At 42.1% G+C, this 17563-nt stretch overlaps 1 long non-coding RNA gene across 1 annotated transcript; it reads right to left on the reverse strand.

The window, feature by feature from the left end:
- Positions 1-4043: 4043 nt before the first annotated feature.
- On the reverse strand, positions 4044-8549 carry LOC135419736 (uncharacterized). Its single transcript, XR_010433127.1, has 3 exons — positions 7628-8549; positions 6121-6232; positions 4044-4231 (listed from the first exon to the last, which is right to left on the reverse strand). It is a non-coding gene; the product is annotated as an uncharacterized LOC135419736 (long non-coding RNA).
- Between the last annotated feature and the right edge of the window lie 9014 nt (positions 8550-17563).

Below are 17563 nucleotides of genomic sequence, written 5' to 3' on the forward strand. Positions count from 1 at the left end.
AGAAAAAAAGAAATTGGAAAGAGTGGAGGAAAAAGGAGTTATTTTCAGCAATGTATTCTGTGCAAGTTTTACTTTACTGGGCAAAAATTAAAATGGCAATTTTGAGCCATGATGGCTCATTGCAGTTGTTCAGATACATGGTGTTCCCATTTCCCTTCACACCTTGAGCTTCCTGGTCAGAGTGACAGTGTCTCTGGTGGGACGTGTCCTTCCCATCCCACAGCTGCACAGTGGTGAAGCAGAGGAGCTGCTTTCATGGGTGAGTGCAAGGTGTGCCCTGCTCTGCTGTGAGAGGGGAAGGTGTTCCCACTGTGCAAAAGCAGCAGGGCCCCGACACCCTGGTTGCAAGAGGTGGTGGCAGGAGTGTGGGGCGTCACTGATATTTTTTCACATGTAGTTACTTGTGCAGGAACACAGTACAGCTCTCCTCCTGTCAGACTGTGACCAGAGCCACAGTCAGTAGATTATAGATGGGAAACCAAAACAAACCCCACATGCAATGAGCTGGAGCAAGGGTGAGTCCGAGAGAAGGGCCTTAAAGCTGCGGTGTTGGAGCACAAGTGGACACAAATCTGCCTCACTGCATTGCCTGTCTTCAGCCTGAGGCTCAGCTCTTGCTAGTGAGAAACAGGCTGATCCCATTCATTACTGTCACCTTCAAATATAAACCTGCTGGAACAGAGAGCTCTTCTCAAAGCCATCTTGTACTCCCACTATGTGCTAACCAACAAGACTGTGCTTGTAAGAGCACACCATAAAGTGTGCTCTTTTTTTTTTCTTTTTCAAGATGATCAAGAGGGACAAGAGACACAGGAGACTGGCTTAAGGGTATTCAGATCACAAAGCTTTTTGATGAAGAGAACATGCAGCTGGCTGTTCCAGAAAAATAAACACCACTTGTAAATATCTAGCCCTCTTGCCATCTCTGAAGAATTTCTGCCAGCTGATGTGAGTATCTGACGAAGAGTTTGGAAAGCTGTCGCCCACAGGCTGCCACCTTTGTGCGTTGGCAGGATGAAACGGAGCAGCCTGCAGAATCCAGGGCAGATGAGGATAAGCAGAAGGGACTGTCCTGCTCCTGGTTCTGCTGGATCATGTGTTGTGAGCCAGGCATACTGCTGAAGTACATGCAGAAACTGTGTGCACTGGCACACGATTTACACTGAAGACTTAAAGGATGAACCTTAATGAGCACAGACCTGTTTTAAGGGGTTGCTGAAATGATCTCTTAAAATATGGGACTACATCACATGTTCTTGTATGCTCTCAGCTGTCTAAAACTGGCTTTTGTCCTGACACTCCAGATGCAGGGTAGTCCTTTGGCACAGACTGGGATCCTCCAGCATAGCTGAGGGGGCCTGAGTACCAGGCAGAGCAGGGGTTTGGCTGGAAGGGCACCCAGTGCACAGATATTTAGATGAGCTTTCAGCCCTAGGAACTCTGCACATGCTGTGAAGTAAAGCAGTGCTTACTCAGAGAGACTTTTCTGGCACAAAGGCAGGACTGCAAGATCTCCCGTGTTTTGAAGCAAGCATTGATTTGTGAAGTATTATGTAAAGTGATAGGTCTCCTTCCTGAAGAGTGGCTGAGGCTTCAGAACAAAGCATTGTGCCTTTTATGTATTTCTCTTTCCTTTGCAGTTACAGTTTGCCTCTACATTATGAAGACTAATGTGAGAAGAGTTTTAGTTTTGCTGTGAGAATTCATCTACTTCTGCCCCTCTTTCCTCATCTGAAGTCAGTGAAGTGACAGTTCAGGTAGTTATCTGGGTGTGCTCACTCAATTTCAAATCTAAAAGTTCCCAAAATATGCCAGGATTGCTGGCTTTGGACTCCAGCCCACAGACTCCTGCGATTTTGATACAACATGTCTGATTCCCTGCATTGTTACCTTCTTTTTCAGTGTTTCACTTACACTGCAATAAGATTAAATTAACTTTATCACGAGTCATTCATGAGCACACATGCAGGCCTGTATGTACATAGAAGCAGGGAGAAAGGAAATGCACTATGATACTTAGAGTGCTTAGTATCTATATATCTGCATAACAAAATCCAGCTTATTCTGTTTCCATTTTTACACAGACTTGTCCGATTACTTAATCCAAAACTGCATCCTACTCTCAGCTAGTGCCGAGGTGATCCAGCAGGCAAGAGGTGAGCTGAGTTGTGTTTGGTCAGTCCCCATGCAAGTTATTCTTTCCTTTTTCTCTTCCCCTGCTCTGTGGTTTGCTTGCTGTTCTTTCGGGTTTTTTTTGCTTGCTTTCTTTTTTTCTGATTTTTGGGGTTGTTTTTTTTCGGTCATAATTTTACATATGGGCTTCTTGGGTCAGGAGGTTCTTTACCTGCATGTTTACATTGCATCTAGTCATGTTGGGCTGTGATCCCAAATTTGGGTCTGTGTGCTACTGGAATATAAATAATAATGTGATGTTGCTTTGGTATGCAGTCAGGTTGGAATCACTGAGACTCCACTCTGCTTGTGGGCACTACTCATTGCAAGACTGTTTTCTTAATTTTTGCCTGAAAGTGATACTGTGTACAGCACAAATAACCCCCAGCACAGCAAAATAATGAACAGCAACAGCATAACAAAAACTTTCAGCTGTGCCAAATGGTGAAAGCATTTTCTTGCAAGAGTGAAAATGTGCTGTAAGCACTTCTTGGTTTGTTAGAAATCTTGGGATGTGTAAATATAACTGATCCCATCTAGGTTGTCATAAAGGGAGTTTATTGGTGGGCCCAAGGTTAGAAACCCCCCTAAGGCTCAAAGGAAAAGGGAAACAGGTGCTTTCCCAGAGCCTTGGAAGCTATGCTACAATTAGTTTCTTCCTTTCCTTTGGGCTTAATAAAGTGCTAAAGTTGGTATGTTATAGCCACGGTAACATTTATAATAAGAAAATATGCAAATACAGCAGCAACATAATTTTTCCAGGCTGCTTAGCAAGCAAATGGTTGTGTACAGAATAGCCTTCAATCCTATGAGCATCTTTCTGTCAGAGGCAGCTCCTGGTATTTATGACAGCAATAAACCCACTAATTATTATTGGACAAAAAAATTTTCAGACATTTTACTTTCAAATCTTTCGGTATGTAACAAAAGGTTTGGGATTTCAGAAATTCGGTCCCTGAGGATAAACAAATAAAGTTGTAAAGAGCACACCTTGCTAATATGATCGTTCCTTATTAGCACATTAGTTTTCAAATAAACAACTCGCTAATGTCTCTAATAAGCAATTACTCTATGATGAAAACTGCAAACGGAGCCTACTGGTGGGTAACAGATAACAGTAAAATCTGTCAATAAAACAAATATTGTTCTGCCTGAACAGCTCTCTTCCTCACTCCAAGAGAAGAACAGAGCTGCCTGGGTATTTTTATAGGCTGATGTTTGACAGCCAGGCATGTTACAACACTGCTCCTCTGACACTTTGCTCTGATGTTATGTGGAGGCTTTACTCTTTACAGTGTTAGTGTTACAACAAAATAAGGCAGAGATCTCTGCTTAGTTGGAAGCTACCTACTCTGAGTACTTGACTGAAACAAAACCATAGTAGGGTAAATGTTTGCCCAGGAATAGGGCAAGAATTTGCCAGATTATTAGTTTTCTTTCTTTCATAAAATGAAAATAATAATTAAAAATGTGGAGTCCATCCTATCTCTGAAACATGCAAATGAATGGAAATAGCATTTCAGCACTCTTTTCTTCATGCTATTCTAAAACATAAAAAATATTTACAGTGGCGAAAAGGTGTTAAATATATGCAACAATCTCACTTTCCCAAACATTGAAAAGTGTGAAAAAAAAGTCATAATTTTCCAAGCATAGTTGACAAACTATTCTCAAAACATTTGCAGCTTAATTTTTATACTTTCCTAGGTGCTTTCCCATTGATTAGAAAGTTCTGTTGTGCTTGCTTTGGTCGCTGTACTTCTGCACTCATTTTTCTAAAATAATTTTGCACATGTTCTCTTAGTTTTCAAGAAATAAGGATATGGAATATGAGAGAGCCACAGAGAGCCACAAATCCCCAAGCCTGGTGCTTTCCAAATTCCATGGCAAGTTTTATTTTATATATAGCTTTGTAGAAAAGGGATCATTTGAAGGAAAATCTTGAGCCATTCTTATCTTTGTTCCATGCTGGACTGACATCATGGTATGGAAATGCAAGGAATGTACAGTAAAGCCTGGTGTGGGAAGAAGATCTTGGCAGAGGGATGATTAATGGTGTCTGAAAGAGGGAAAACAGTTATGTAAGAAATACAGCCCATGAGGTTCAAACTGAAGAAACCATCACAGGTGCAGACTGTAAACAGGCCCCAGAGGGAAGAATATTGGTCTTTTAAAGGTGGACTCTGTAAACAAACAGATGAGGCGTAGGAAATATCTTTCCATATAAATTTTTATGGTACAAATCAGTACATGGAGCACATAAGCACCATAAGTGTTTATAAACTCAAAGAACATCCATATTGCAGTAAAGCAGCACAAATTGTACCATGGTGTAAATTTATATAGCATGAGGCAGATGTGTGGTCTGATGGCTCAGTTTGTTTTTTTGACTTTAGCGAATGACATGATTTCTGTGTCTCTGGTTTTGTTTTGTTCCATTTAGCTGCTCTCAGCTACATAATTGTTCTTTTAGCTTGTAAATATTATGGTCAACCTCCAACAAAGTTTAGATGAGGCCAATCAAATGTAAACAAGTGTGTCTGCACCAATGATGTGAGTAAGCAAAGTCATCTCTTGGGATGTTTCCTCCCCCTTTTCCTAACTCCCCTGGGACTGCAAGAGCTTTGCCAAGCCTGCGGTGGTACTGCACAGCCTGGGGTTCAGTTTAACGGCCTGTCTGGGATTTATTTTTTTGTTTGGTTTTTGGGAGTTTTTTGGGGGTATTTGGTGTAGGATTTATCCAGTGAAATGAGAATAACGGACCAGGATCACTTCTGGGGAGTGTCCTCACGTCTGTCCATGCTTCTGTCCCTGCTCTAGAGATCGTTGTCTGCAAAGTCAGCACAAGTTAATGCAGGTGTAAGGTGCAGTGTGGAGGAGACAGGAAGGGTGAGGATGAGCAGGGATTCCTGATGTTGCAGTGCTGTGGTGTGGCACTGTGGTGTTTCAAAAAATGCCCTGAGATGGTGTCAGCCCCTCTGAATGCAGTTTTCCAGCAGGGCTCAGCCTATCCTGCACTGCCCTGCACTGCAGCAGGGAACAGGACCAGCAGCACAGATGTGGCTTGGTGGCACTGTCACAACTGTTACCGTGTAAGGGCCACAAGTGCTCTTTTGCTACAGTCAGCAAACCCACTGCTTGAAAGCCTTTGCATTGAAAATATATACATGGCATACTTTTTTATCCTTTTACAAGATCTTTGGGTTAAAGGGGTTTCACTGCACGTTGCTCTACTGTTTCAGCCCAAATCCAGCCAACCAGTCACTGTCACTGTAGAGCCCCCAACCTGTAGGACATACTGTCAACACAGTAAATGAATCCCATGGGCTTTCTGCTGTGAACACAGGCAGGCAGGTGGGTTTCCCCTCATGGAAGTGCTTTCCCTTGCTTTGGAGCCTCTCACTGTTGTGCAGTGGACACAGGCCCTGCCCATTCCCCTGCATCCAATCTTTACCTGTTTCCAGCCTTGCCTTCCCACCCCAGCTTTGTGTTTTCCAAGTGCCCAAATCCTGTTGTAGCTTCTTGCAGATGTAGCAGTTCAACACTAGTGGCAGCCTTATGTTCCACACCTCATGCTCTCATAGGCAGTGAACTGTTGGGTCATGATTTTTGATTAGATATGAATTAACCTTTAAGGAAAAAACTCACCAAAGTAATCACTGCAATGCTCCTGATCTCCTGGGAACGGAGCCTGGGAGGTGTCTGACATTTTGCATTATTATCTATGGGAGAGGAAGGAGCTGGGCTGTTTTTTCCCACAAGAAATGTATCTATTTTTGAGAGCAAAGTACTTTCTTTGCCATGGGACCCAAAACAGTTTTCATTCACTGACTCACGGTCTCTGGAGGCTTTTTCCCTGAGCTTAGGAGGCAAGTGCTTAGTGATTTGCAGCTGGAAAAGTGACAGCCCAATTAGCTAAAACTGTTAATTTAAAGGTAAAGATGTTACCTGTTTGCAGCTATCTTAGCTTTGAAGAACTGAACTTTCTCCATCAGCCCCGTTCCTCTGTTTTCACACAGAGTTGCTGTAGATTTGATCATTACAGCTATTGGGTGAGAATCTGAAAGCAGTGTATCAACAGCATATGATTTATTCTGTGGTTCTTGCACAGAAAGCCAAAATATGATTTCATGCTTTCCTGTTTCTCTTTTTGTCTTCTTATGGTATAAAAATCATTCATTAGCTATTTGCTATTAAATTTGTCCAATAGGCTATTTGCTTAATTATGGATGAATGCTTATTGATGAATCTTTCTTCCCAAGAGACAATCTCTCCAAGACTCAGGCAGAAACTACAGGAAATGTACTTGGACAGTGTTCAGGTTTTATTTCTTCTTGTGGCATATGGCAGAGCCAGTGTGGGTCACCTTGGCAGCTTATGGCCTCAGATTGGTCCATAGGATGCTTCCATGTGCTTTGCCTTCTATTTTTTGAAATATGAGGAATGTCTATAGTCAGTATTCATTCCAAACAGCTGAAAACTCTCTCCTGCATCTCTGGAGGGTCTGATGGTTGGATCCCTGTCTGCCTTGTCCACATGGTAGGACAGGACTTGGAGGCAAACGTACTCTGGGAGCTGCCAGTGTCCACACAGCCTGGGAAGTTTTGGCAGGTGGGACCAGACATCTAAGCATGCTTTTCTGTTTCATTCATAGGTTGCATGGGGATTGTTTAACCTTTAGACAAAGCCTTTCCAAATAAAATGTTTTACCAAAGGAACAAAATATTAAGGAATGGGGTATAACAATATTTAGAATTCCTCCACATTGCAAAATCTGTGCAATAAACTTTGGAAGAGTCACTACCAAATGTGCTCAGTAACATTTCTTAATATTTGGAGTTGTTCTTAAATCTATATACCTAATCAGCTCTTTAAACTATGCTCCAGGCATAGTGGAGTGGAAAGAAATATTAAAAAAATGCCTGAAGGAATGAAGTCTCATGCTATTTATGGTAAATGCTCTGGTTTCCTCTTGTTGAGAAGTTTCATTAATTTGAATTAATGCGGCTTAAAAATTACTGGCAGTAAAGGAGATTCCAAAATGGCACATGGAATATTTTTACTGTTAATATATAATAAAGAGGTAACCATCATTTATCCCGAAGTCAAAATGCAACTTCAGATTTCTTATTTAGAAGATGATATCTTAATTGAGCTCCACCTGGGAGATGACTGGGTAAAGTTCCTGTGATGTTTTTGCTTAAAGTGTGTCTGTCAGGTGCAGTTGGTTGTTATGGAAAACATAGCAAAGAATTTCAGTGCAGTGAAACCATTTTTCCTACCCGTTCACCAAAGCCCAAGTTTTCTACTGTCTTTCTAGAGTTTGGTGTGACTGAGGCTGCGTGCCAGAGTATGGCAGAGGGTCCATGAGCTTATGTATCTCTAGGCACATGGGCAAGCAGAGCTGCAGGGTAACACACTGGAGTGGGACCCTGGCTGTCATGTTGTAGCCTACCTTGTCAAACAACTGAGAGCTCCTTGCACCACATTTTTGACACTGGTGGGCAGGGTATGGGCATACAATGGACTGAAAGTGGGGACGGAACTGGCACTCAGTACCTTGTGTCCTTAGTGAAGGATCCCAGTCTGTTTGTGAGGTAACAACTACTGTATGCAAAGGACCTGCTGCAGCTGATTATGTGTTTTATCCTCCTTTTGAATCAGACTCATGTGCAGAATCTTTGCTCAAAATCCTTCTTACTGATGTTTCATGGTTTCTGATTTCCATTATTTGACAATTACTAAAAGGAAATCTTGTAACTGATGCAGCATTAAGAGCAGATCTGAGAATAATCAGTAGTTTCAGCAACTACTTTCTATTCTTTCTGCTTTTGTGGCTTATTATAAAAGTGTCAATCTCTCACTGCTATCTAACAAACAAACTTCTGCCCTGGATCCATTTCCTCTTGGGCAGTTTGCCAGGAATAACAAATTTAACTTCAGCTCTCAGTTTAAGAAGTTTCACTTCACTGAGTAGAGTTCAAGTACAGTCTATTACCCCCACTAAGTGATAGAGGAGTCCTTTGATGTTTGCTTCTTGAGTGGTTTATACAAGCCAGAGTTTCCTGTAGGAAAAAGAACTGCAGCTGAAGGAAATACCTGATTGATCAGGTAACCTCTTCCTCTCACTCCCACTTGAGAGCGTCTGAGTGCCCAATGACAGAATTATGCAAACATATAAAGAGAGACTCAGTACAGGCTCCACCAGCAGAAGTCACATACAGTTTGATGATGTTGCTCAGTTTATCAGGTGAGAGGGGCTAATCCTACTCCTCAGACCTTCCTGTCCCCCACTGCTTTCCCTGCATCAGCTCTGGTGGACCACCACGGCTTGCTCAACCTGCTTAGCCTGTAAGACTTCATGGCTGAAGTTTTCTGCCATGAACTGAACTGGATAATTAGTAGGGTTCCTGCCATGAAAGGGGCTGGGCTGCACAGGTGGCACCTGGAGTGGGAGGCTCAGGGGAGAGGGGAATAATGTTACATAGGAACAGAAGTCCTCCATCTGCACTGCCAGCCAGCAGGTCAGCCTGGCTGTGTCACTGAGCCATGCACTTGGGGGTCCTCCAGAGCCCTCTCACCTTCAGCTGGGTCTCACTCCGCACTCTTCTGGAAGATACTGGTTTCTCTTGTGATCACCATGGGCTGTGTTCGCTTTATCACATAAAATAAACAGTTCTGTGTTTTGTTTCTCCATAAGAAGGCAGAGTGATGCTTCCCTCCCAGTGATTCTGACCTGGAATTTTGAGGAAGAAGCAGAAGTTAACTAGAGTATATAGAGGAAAAATAGGGAGTGTGCCTTGAATTCAAGGTGATCAGAGCACAGGGATCAGCTAAGGACATGGAAGAAAGGGAAGAGGTACCAGCAAACCTTGCCTTGTTGGAGTTGTTTGAGGATCCCCACTGTTCTGTGGTCAGTGGTTGTGAACTGCTGTGCTTGATCTCTGAACTTGAGTATTTAAAAACTCCCTTTCTAGTTAGCTTGTCACTCACAGATAGTTGTGTTTGGTTTTTTTTTTCTGGGCCAACGTATCTTCATGACAATTTTGCCTCTCCCTGATCTTTGTAAGTGTGGCCACAATGTGTGTGGGGAGTGCAGCATTGCTTTCCTGTCCATGCTGGAGCACCTGGGCACAGAACTGACTTGCAGAACTCTCTCCTCTAACCAAGGGGACAGCAGAGAAGTTTGTGAACAGCCCTGCAGTGTCATGAGTAGCTGTGCTAATTACTGACAGGAGAGGTCTGAGCTCCTGGCCTTGCAATTCTGCTCCTTTCCTTGAGTTGGATATGTTGGGTGCCTGTCAGATGACTATTGAGCTGATTCAACTTACCCAAAAGAGAACCATGCCTATGTAACATTGTCACCGTTGGCTGGAAAGAGAGCATGAGGAGATTTGGAGGAAAACAGCCTTTATTTTGCAATTAGATGTTGCAATACCTGTGGATATTGCATGCTCCACAGTGTTGCAAGAGAGTCCCTTGAGCAGAACTCATTGAATTTGGTTTATAAAAGCTCCTCTTAAGTATGGGTATTGAAAGTTGTGAAATTACCCATTATTCAGTACATGGAAAGTAACAAGACATTTCCTAAACTATTTTATTACAACTTATTTTGAGTTGTGAAGTGGCTTTTCCTTCAGCTATATCCATGCCCAAACTCTGAAATAATTTTAATCCAGATCACACTGACTCTCCTGAGCTCCTTTATTGTATAGATAAACACTTTTATAAGATCTAATTACCTGTAGAAATGCACATGTTCGAGACCTCAGCATTTACTTGCTTTGCAGCCTGATGTAACAGGCAGTTTCAAAGATTTAAACTCCTCCCCCACAGAACTTCTGAAATTTTTTGCAGGTAGCCCCAGCAGTGTGTCCTGTGTAATGGACACTGAGATTTTCCAATCAGCAATGTTATTTTTAAGCTCTGCCGTGTCATCAGCTGGTCACGTATCTCATTGCTTCACAGACCCCATGCCCTGCTTGCGCCTGCAGACAAACCTAGCACAGGCCAGGGGGAAGGTACTTCCTCCTTTTTGGTCTGCCCCTTCCCCTTTTACATCCCAGAGCTCTGTTTCTAGCTGGGAATAGAGGCTGATATTGAGAGGCCAGGGCACTATATGTGGCAGTGCCTCCTTGAATGTGGGCTTGGCTGGCTTCTCTGAATCTCTCCTGTAGCCCACGGTGCTTCTTCCCCCAGTGAGACTTCCAGCTCTAAAAGTGCTGTTAGTTTTCTTGGGAATTATTTCCAAAGGAGTTATAATTTTCCTGCTGAACACTCAAAATGTGCTTTCTTTGAAACCCCCCTGCACTACACCTCGTGGGCTGCAGAGGCCTTTTTTTTGCACTTTGACACTCTTCCTGCCTTCCTGTAGAAATGCTGCTCATCAACTAGTTCAACATTTTTGCCTTTTCTTGTCCTAGAGCTCAATGCTACTCCTTTCTCAGTCTGAGGATGGGTAAAGGATGGTCCCTCGCTAAATGGAAACATATTTTTCCCCTCAAGAGATTTGCTTTTATCCAAGTTGTTTCTTGAAGAAAGAAAAAATATGCCAGAAAGAGAGATGTGAGCTGAAGCAATTTGTTTGTCTGACTGCAGGCTCACCCTTACATCAAAGTACAGTGGAGTTGTGTGGTCAGATTGTCAGGTGTGTGTCCTGAGTGTGAGGAAATGAAGTTTAAAATGACTGCAAATGGATAAGCTTTTAGAAGAGCTGAATTGGCCAAGTCTCAGTCACGTTTCTCTTGGTTCCCCTCATTAAAAGGCATGTTCTTACTTTCTCATGAACTCTCTTCTGGATGAAATGTTAGAACGAATTCCATTATGCTCATCCCGTGCAGGTAATAAATATTGCAGGACTCCTCTGGAAAAAGTAAGTGATAAAATTCTGGTATCTTTGCCAAGGTTCTTATTTTTGCATTCAATGAAACACATTCCAATGTGGTGGAAAGCAGAGTTTCTTGTTTGTAGAAAATTTTATTGTTGCTGGTTTTTAATTTGGTTTGGAACCTCAATTTTTAGGATCATCATCTTTGAAGCTGGAAAATCAAGGCTGGGTTCAGATTCTGACCTGGGGAAGGTTTGGAACAAAGTATTTCAAATAAACAGCATTTTCTTTGGATAAATTCTGATGATTTAAAATGTCTAATACTTCATAATGCTGGTCAATTAGATTTGTTGTGCAGAAGAAGCAAACTTTGTCCTAGCTGCCCAGAAACTTTGTATTTTCCCTGGGTGTGCTCAGGGAGACACAAAGGCAGGCACCTCAGCATTCCCCCTGGAAAGCCACCTCTGCACAGGCTGTGGTATCTCCCCTTGCAGCTGTGAGGCTGGAGGTGCAGCCTTTGTGGCTGCCTGCAGCTCTGATGGTAAACATAAAACATAAAATACACTGATTATTTGCACTGAGAAACAAAGCAGCCCTATGGCAATAGGACTCCTAACTGCCAGCATTTCTTGCCTGCCAATTTACTTCCATAGTAGCTGGGATAAGGCCTTAGGGAGACAAAACATGACAAGAAACATGGCAAAATATGAAGCCCCTTTTCTTTAGTAGCAACTGCTCTCTTCCCACAGCTGGCAGTGGGGGACAAGACCTGAAGAGACCCTGAAGCTCCTTTGTACCCAGTGTGTAGCTTTGTGATTGCTTTCATCTGCCAGCAAAGGACACGTAAGAAATTCCTGCTCCAGCAGATTGTTCCTGTCTCAAAGTGTTGAGCTGGCACGTCACAGAGCCAGGGCACACTCTGGCCCACACGCAGGTGTGTCCGTGTCCTTGGCATGGAGAGCGTGGCACAGTCATGAGCAAAAAGGCACACTCACAAGCACACTTTGGGCAGCCAACGTAGCCCAAGGACACATGTCCTTCCCACCTTGTTGGACAAGTAGCTCTCATCCTTTGTTTTTGCAGGCGATTTTGGTCGGAATGCTGAAGGGTTGGATGTTTTTCTTTACTGAGAGGAAAGAAGACTGTGACATAATCACTTGATTAAAAAAGGCCCATATGCAAGGAAGGGCAGAGGGAAGAGAAGCACAACCTTGACATCTCCCCACCAAGGATGAAAGAGGAAAATGATAGGTCCTTTTTCGGAAAGCTTTGCTACTTCCTTAGGAGTCACTCCCACTCAGCTGGAGGGCGTTGTGTTGTTTTTTCCCAGCATAGGAAGAAGCCAAAGCATCTACCACAGAAATTTTAGGGCTCACAAGCCTGTGTCCATTGAGTTCAGCTTTGGGAACTTCATGTTTGTTGTGCCAGAGGCTCAGTGTGCCTCTCTCTGTATGTGCTACTGGTAAAGGCATTAATTGCAAATTATTTTTGAGGCTTTTTGGCTTTTACTTTTGTGGAAAAACACCCCTCCTAAAACTTTGGAGAAAGGGAAAACGGAATGCCACAGACATTTTTACATCATTATTAAACTATTCTGATGAGAGAGGATCCTGAAAGTTCTCTGATGATTTGAAACATTTTCATTTCTTTGGAAAAGTTTTTGCAGAAGTAGATTCTATGTTTTTGGCTGGCATTTCCCAGCAGCTGTTGCCAGCTTTCCTACAGGTCTGGTAGAAAGTGCATAGACTCTGGTGTGCTGTGAGACTGTGTGTTCCTGTACGTGTGTTTGCTCTGTGACAGTCCCCAGTCCTTATTTCAGATTTTAAAAGTGCACAAAGATGAAGGCTGGAGCATCCCACTGCACAAGTGCAAATGGAGACTGCCTTTGTCTGACCCCCTAAGGCCCACCGTCTTTGCTAGTAAAGATTCACTGTGCAACTCCCCATTAAAAGTGGCAGTTGGAGGCCAGGAAAAAATCAGTTATCCAGTGTTTGAAATATCCGTTTAGCTGCTGGGAGCCACCATTTGATCTTAAGCAGGATACTTAGATGTGTTCATTTTTAAGTGTCAGGTAGTTCAATGACTTCACTCAGTATTTGCATTTTATGGGGGTACAAGTAACCTGAAGAACGAAAGGAAAGTTTGCTATTTCCTGTAAACATTTTTATATAAAAGTGTCACATGAAAGGCTGTTGGATGAAAAAATTATTGTATTGTGGAGTGCCTGGAAAAAATCACTTAGGCATTATTTTAATCCTTGGCAGTAACTATTCCAATGTATACTGTTTGTTTAAGAAATCTAGAACACCGTTCCTGAAATTACTTTCTTACGACTCCGGGTACAGAGCCAAGTACAGGGGATCTGTGTATGGGTGAGTAGATAGAGGCTGTCCCCTGTGGGACAGTAAGACCATGTAAGGATGCACAGTGATTCTAACCATTTTACCTGGAATTTAATTCAGACCACGTTGGTTTAGCAGTGGCATAAACCTGTAACCAAAGCAAGAAAGCCTAAAGGTCAACAGTCATGAGCTGATTTTCCTTATACCCCAACAACTCACTGACAGTGAGTTCTCTCTCTTCGTCTTCCCAGGCTCCTTAGATTGGTTGAAAGGTGTTAAACATGCCACTCTTTCAGGGTTTTCATCTTTATGGCAACTGTTATGCTGCTGTCCTGGTGCAATTATGGTTATGTCTGGGATAAAACAAAGAAGAGCAGGGAAGGAAAGAACCTGGAAAAGCCTGAGGACACCCACATGAGACAAGTGGAAAACACATTTTGTGGGGATGAGGTGTAAATCAAAGACGTTAGAAATATTCAACAGCAAATTTTGTCCTTTCAAGTGGCAAAAATATTTTGGTGCTTAATTTTATGTTTAGTCTTGTACCCCACTACAGAAATAAAAGTTTAAAGAGAGATCTCCTGCCTCAAGAGAAACAGATTGAGAATTTTGAGCCTTGATATGTCCCTGGTGGAAAACAAGTGCCAGCAAGAAACAAAACCATCCCTTTAATAGAGAAATTGGTGGCACAGGTCACCCTCTACTTTGACAAGTCCTTTTCTCTTGTGTCATTTGTTGGTTTGGCTGTTATCTGTAGAAATGATCAAGGAGACTGATATGTCATTGCAGAGCAGGAGAGAGGTTGCACATGAAGCATGTCTTCTGTGCTGTCTTTAATTTAACCTTCCCTGCTGCTTTTCCAGGCTGGTGGCCTTTCTACACAGAATTAGCTGCAGGCAGTGCCTTCAGAGAAGCCAGGTTAGCGTGACAGCTTGGCTAGAGTAGAAGTCTTGAAAGATTGCAGAACTGAAATGAATAATGAGAACAATGAAAACACTGATGGAGGAAGAATTTTTGATAGTGGTAGATGGAAAACAGTCACATGCAAATAGAGGAAGGCAATCATAAAAATGTCAGTAAAATTCAAGTGGAGGAGGACACAGTCTTTCAATGTTTAAAAGGACCTTCTTTATATGTGTGACAGTTCTGGATGTGTGAGCTGGTCTCATACAGTTATATACTTTTCCCAGGAAACCTTTAAGCTATTTTAATGTCACATATCTATTTTTGTGGTGCTTAGGCAGCCTGTTAATGATGGTATCAAGGAAATATGAAGTGGCTGACAAAATGGCCAAACATCATACTACATTGTGTTTGTCATAACCTGTTCAGATTTGTTTTTAATTCAAGAATATTTAGTTACCAGTTGCTATAGTGAAGACACAGATTTGAGGAGGAATCAGCCTCTTTCCTATCTCCTAATGCAATTGTTCCCAAGGGAAGAGGGAGAAAATACAGAGAGCCCCTTATTTCAAATATCGCTCTTCTGGGGCAGTCTTCTCCAAGAATTTTAAAGTCATCTCATTTATCTCTATAACCCCAGTTTCACCTTTTTCTTGAATCCTTATTGAATAATGATGGCTAATTCTTATTTATCATTTCTATATTCTATTTATCATATCTATTTAAGTGCCTTACAATGAATGTCAGTATGGCTCTTCTTATCTTACAGTAGGAAAGGTGGGGCTCAAAGATGCAAAATAATCTTGACAACCCTGTGTTCCTATTCATTCTGGGCCCTTTGCTCCACCTGAATGGAAGTTTCTTCTAGGAAATGTTTAGGGGCTGTTTGTCCATTGTATCAGAGGAGCTGGGGAAAAAGCTCCCTCACCCCTTCTCTCCTGCTCATCAGAAGCAGCCACGTGATACCTTGCAAATTGTGGTCTCTTTGGAGGCAGCTCAGGTTACATGTTGTCCTCATAAATTTTCTGATAAAAGTGACACTGACAAAGGTGAAAATGTTTAAGAGATGAATTGGCCCCCAAGGGATACTTCCTCTGCTGTACTTTCCTTAAATGCTGTAAGTGGAATGCTGTGGGACACTTATTTTATGTATGGGAGAAGTTATATGGCTTGAAGTTGTATGCTACTGAATTGTCTGGGTTAAGTAGCATCCAGCAATTTAAAGCCTTCTCTTTGTTCTCTGCATATTTCCAGCATTTAAAGTTTCTTTCTTTCGTTCTTTTTTTTTTTTGGGGGGGGGGGGGAAATGCGTGTTCTTCTTTTATTTTTTGTGGGTTTGCTTGCTTTCCTGGTGTGTCCCTGAGCCTTCAGGAGAGATAAGAGGCTTCCTTCCTGATGCAGGAGTATCATGTCCTGCTGGCTGTGGCCCACCACACTCGGTACCTTTGCCCACTGTGTTCAGGGCTTGGCCAAGGTGAGGCTGTGACATTCCCTTGTCAATCCCTTACCTGAGAAAGTAAAGGAAGAACCACTAGTCCCAGCCCTAGAAAAAGCCACAGAGATTTCAGGCCAGGTTATTTATTTTTCTAGTGTTGCATTTTGTGCTGTGCCATTCAGGACAGAGGCAAAGTCATAGAGGCAGGAGGGTGAAAGCAGTTCTACCCTTTTTCCTGTCACAGCAACTTGTCAGGGAATCTCTAATAGCTATTTTTATTCTCGCATTGGTTGAGTCAAATCCATTCGTTTCAAAATTACTGCCCTGACATTTGAACCTTTCAGGCAGACTGCTAGTGGCAGCACCTTATTTTTCTGTTGGAAAAGGATTAAAAAAAATCGTTGACATGTAATTAAAGGAGCCAGATAGAATGACATCCATTATTGAATAATGAGCTATAAATCCTTTGTTACAAATCACTTTAACGTAGCAATGGTACGGGAGGATTCAGAGAGGATGATGACTTGTTTAGCTTAAGTACTGATCTTGTACATGGACAAAAGCTCATGAGAGTTGTTCCATTAAAGACACACCTTTACAGAGCAGACAAAATCTTGGACCAAAATGGCAAAATGGAGCAGGCAGGAGTGAGCCTCTGTATCAGTAAGACCCCAAACACATCATGTGAAAACAGAAAATATCCTTAAAAGTCCCCTATTTCTGTTTGCTTGCAGTGCAGTGAGCCCTGTGCAGGCACTGCCCATGTGGCTCCCCAGGCCCAGGAAATCCTTGCAGCCCAGGTGCCAGGCAGGCTCCGTGTGGGAGGTGAGCATGGAGTGATACTCTGCATGTCCTCCCTGCTGCACTTGTGCTGGTCTTACAGTGCCAGGTACGTAACCCAGGGATATGTAGGATCTGTGACCCATGTGCTACACCTAATCACACTAGTGGAAGGAGAGGGATAAGGAGATTAAACCTTACTTGGCTATTTTAAACTTGCTGAGTCTCCGTCTGGATGTCTGTGTACAATTTTTTTAAGAATCAGGACTGTAGAGTTCTGGACAGGTGAACTCCATCTTACATCTCCTTTTCTGAAGTATCCATCTACAAATGTGTTTTCTGTCTGTATAACTGTTGTCTCTCAGAATTCAAAATATTACTAATACATAGCTTCTAATTGAATACTAAGCTATAATTAATAGTTCTTTTAATTAAAAGGAAGCTTCAATGGCCTAAGATGTCAGAATATTGAAAGTAATTAATTGTAAATTAGAAGCCACTTGTTAGGTTTAACAAAACAAAATTAAAATTGAGAAAATGGTTTTATGCTGTAAGGGGTAAGCTTTACATGGGGTAAATAGTTGTAATTATAATCTGAATTATCTTTTTATCAGTGCTAAAATATAAAATTTCTCTATTACATGAAACCTAGATAAGTTTTGGAGGCATTTTGTATAATACTATGGGGTTCAGCAGAGATAGGTAGGGGTTGAGACTCACATGGGATAGAAACAAATGTAGGTTAGCTGAAATTCTAGGGCAGCTCAGAGGTGTTTTAACAAAGTGTGATTTCTACAATGTTTTTAAAAAGAGAGGAAAAACAAATAAACGTTTTTCTTTTCTAGTAATACAATCTGCAAAGATTTTGACATCTGTCTTTAGTGGTAACTGAAAGCTGAAGGATTTGGGAAAATTGAACTGTCTGTGTGGGTAGAATCAGAGGAATGTTCTTTAATGCCACATCCCAGGATTTGAGCTGGTTTCTGTGCAAGATGCATAAGACACAATCTTTTTTATGCTGTATGTAAAAAAAGACTGGACTTCTGGTAAAATGATTGTGATTTTCCAAAAGTTCAAAGATTTGCTCCATTTAGAACCCCTGCA

The sequence above is a fragment of the Pseudopipra pipra genome, chromosome 10 (genome assembly GCF_036250125.1).
Source record: "Pseudopipra pipra isolate bDixPip1 chromosome 10, bDixPip1.hap1, whole genome shotgun sequence".
Taxonomy (NCBI): domain Eukaryota; kingdom Metazoa; phylum Chordata; class Aves; order Passeriformes; family Pipridae; genus Pseudopipra; species Pseudopipra pipra.